The following is a 3,520-nucleotide window of genomic DNA, read 5'->3' as shown; positions in this document are numbered from 1 at the left end:
GGAGGGGTATAAAGAAATAGTTGTGAATGGAACAGAATGTTTAAGAAGCATGAAACAATTATGCAAGAGGTAACATATGCCTATGGAAACACAAAATGGTAAAGACCAAGAAAGGAACCGAAGAAATATGTGGAGTGTGAGAATTCTCAAAATTAATGACAGAACACCAAATCCCAGATCCAGAAATCTCAGAAAACAGTAAACAGGGTAAATGCCAAAACACTACACTGAGGCATAGCAATTGTGCAGAAAATAAAATATAGGGAGAAAATCTTGGAGGAAGTCAGAAAAACCCCTCACCCAGAGAATAAGGAGCGTAAGATGAACAAAGGACTTTTCTTCAGAAACCAAGAAGCAGAAACAAACTGAAGTATTCAAAGTGTAAACAGAAAAACAAAAAAACAAAAACAAAAACCACTCACCTAGAATTACTTTTGTATCTGGGGAAATTGTCCTTCAAAAGTTAAATAGAAATAAAGATTTTCTCAGGCAAACCAAACATGAGATAATTTGTTGCCAGTTGAACTGACTTGCAATATATTTTAAAATGATTTCTCCAGAAAGAAGGAAAATGATGTAGGACAGAAACTCAAACCTAACCTACATAGAGGTACGTAAAGAAAAGAAGAGTGTTAGAGAAGGAATAATTGAGGGTGAAATAATCTATTATTTATCTGATTATTTTTTTAAGATTTTTTTTTTTAATTTTTATTTTAGAGAGAGAGTGAGAGCAAGAGAGCACAGAATGAGGGGTAGCAGGAGAGGGAAAGAATCCTCAAGCAGAGCATGGGTGCAGAGCCTGATGTGAGGTTCCACCTAAAGACCCTGAGATCATGATGTAAGCTGAAACCAAAAGTCTGATGCTTAACCAACTGTGCCACCCAGACGCCCCTATTTAACTGACTTTTAATTGATACAACAGATAATTTGTTCAAAATAATAATAGCAACAATCTATTTAGTAATTATAGCTTATGGAGAAGTGAAAAGGGTGACAGCAATGTTATGAGGGACAGAGACAGGAACTGGGAATACTTGACACACCCACACTACCAATGGGATGGCACAGTTTTATTTGAAGTTTGACACAGAATACTTCTCAATATATATTGCAAACTCTAGGGAAAAAGCAGTGCCGAGAGGGAAATGCATAGTATTGAATATGCATATTAGAAAATAATAAAGATCTAAAATCAGTAATTTAAGCTTACCCTTTAGGAAACTAGAAAATAAAGAACATATTAAGTCCAAAATAAGCACAAGAAAAGAAAGAATACAATTATAACAGAAATCAATAAAATTGAAGACAGGATATCAATAGAGAAGATCAAAAAGACCAAAAGGTTTTTCTTTAAAAAGATCAATAATATTGATAAACATCTAGTCAAGCTAATGAAGAAACAAAACAGCAAAGACATTAATATCAGACATGAAGAGGGTTTACCACTATTGATCCTATGAATGTTAAAAGGATAATAAAGGAAAATATGAACAACTCTATGTCCAGAAATTTGATAACTAAGAAACAATGGACCAATTTATTGAAAGAAACAGTCTACTGAAATTTACACAAGAAGCAATAGATAATTCTTTTAACTTTATGTATTTATTTAAGTAATCTCCACCCAAATGTGGGGCTTGAACTCACGACCCCAAGATCAAGAGTCGCATGCTTCTCTGATTGAGCCAGCCAGGCACCGACCACATCAGTAGACAATTTGAATAGGCATATTTCTATGGAAGAAAGTGAAGCGATAGTGAATAACCTTCGAAAACAGAAAGCACAGGACCAGCTGGTTTCAATGGTGAATTATATAAAGAATTTAGGGAAGAAATGATACCAATTCTCTACAATCTCTTCTAGAAAGTAGAAGCATAAGAAATACTTCCTAACTCATTCTGTAAAGTCCGCATTATTATAATACTAAAACTGGACAAAGATAAGAAAGAAAAATGAGAGACCAAAATCTGTCCTGAACAGAGATGCAAAAGTTCTCAACAAAATGTTAGCAAGTCAAATCTCACCATGTATAAAAAAGAATTATAAATCACAACAAAGTGAGATTTATGCCAGGTGTGCAGCCCTAGTTCAACATCCAGAAATTAAGGCATGTTCCATCACATGAATGGGCTGAAGTAGAAAAATCATATGATCATTTTAACAGATGCAGAAAAAGTATTTTACAAAATTCAATACTAAGTCACGATGAAAAAAAAATCTCTGAAAATGAGTAGAGGAATACCTTCTCAACTTGACAAAAAAAATCTACGTAAAACCTATAGTTAATATTTTCCTTAGTAGCAAAAGCTAGATGCTTTCCCCTTAAGACTGGAAACATCATACTGGAATTCCTGTATAATTTAACAACACAAGAAAGGGAAATAAAAGTTAAACAGAATAAGAGGAAAGAAATAAATGGCCTTGGTTCAAGATAACATGGCAGTCTATGTAGAAAATCCTCCCCCCCAAAAGGTAAATAAAACCCTCTTGGATCAAATAAATGATTAATGCAAGGTCACAGGATACTAGATTAGTATGAAAAAGTCAATTAAGTTCTTATATACCAGTAATGATCAATTGGCACTTGAAATTAAAAACACAATACCACTTATCTAGAACAAAATAAATGAAATAATTCTGTATAAGTCTAACAAAATTTGCCCAAGATTAACATAGTGAGAATTATAAAATTCTGATGAAAGAAAACAAATACGTTAATAAGTGGAGAGATAGTCGATGATAATGTTTGGGAAGAGTCAACACTGTCAAGATGCTGGTTTTTCCCAGATTCATCCATAGATTGAATGCAATCCTAAATAAAATCCCAGTAAGTAGTTTTGTGGGGATCAACAAACTGATTCTTATTTTTTTATGGAAAGGCAAAGACTTAATAGTCACGAAATAGCAAGGAAGAAGAACAAAGTGAGAGGACCGGAAATATCCTATTTCAAGAGTTACTGTGAAGCTAGAATAAGCAAGAAAGTGTGGTTTTGGTGCAGTAATAGAAACTGATCAAGGGAACAGGATAGAGAGCCTCTCCAGATTCCCTGGGTTAATAACCAAGACTAATCTTGCTTTGTGGACCAATCTTTAATCCTTCCTAGGACTTCCTGGTCATTCTCTAGTTCTATCCTATTCAACAATTTTTTTTTTTATTTTTTAAAATTAAATGAAAAAAAGGAAAAAGAAAAAAGATCACCATAAAACTCACTGCAGAGAAGCAATCAGCATTAAAATTTGTTAAACATCACTTTACATATTTATCCATATATATTGATAGACTAACAAGTAGTTAAAAATAAAATTTTAAAATATTAAGTATTAAAATTTTTTAATATTAATTTTAGGCAAAATACATTCAATTTATATTAGGGATAAAAAACATAGTAAAAGGATTGACATAAGCCTGAGGAACATGCTAAATGTCAGAGAAAATTCGTTAACAACAAGAGAAGCTAGGATATGGTATATCTGATTAAAATAATTATGACCCATATTAAGGTTGTAGCCATTATGTTTT

The sequence above is a fragment of the Mirounga angustirostris genome, unplaced genomic scaffold (genome assembly GCF_029215605.1).
Source record: "Mirounga angustirostris isolate CCGP_5_RB_7025 unplaced genomic scaffold, mMirAng1.0.hap1 SCAF_2, whole genome shotgun sequence".
Lineage (NCBI taxonomy): Eukaryota > Metazoa > Chordata > Mammalia > Carnivora > Phocidae > Mirounga > Mirounga angustirostris.
Note: the sequence above shows the minus strand (reverse complement) of the source record.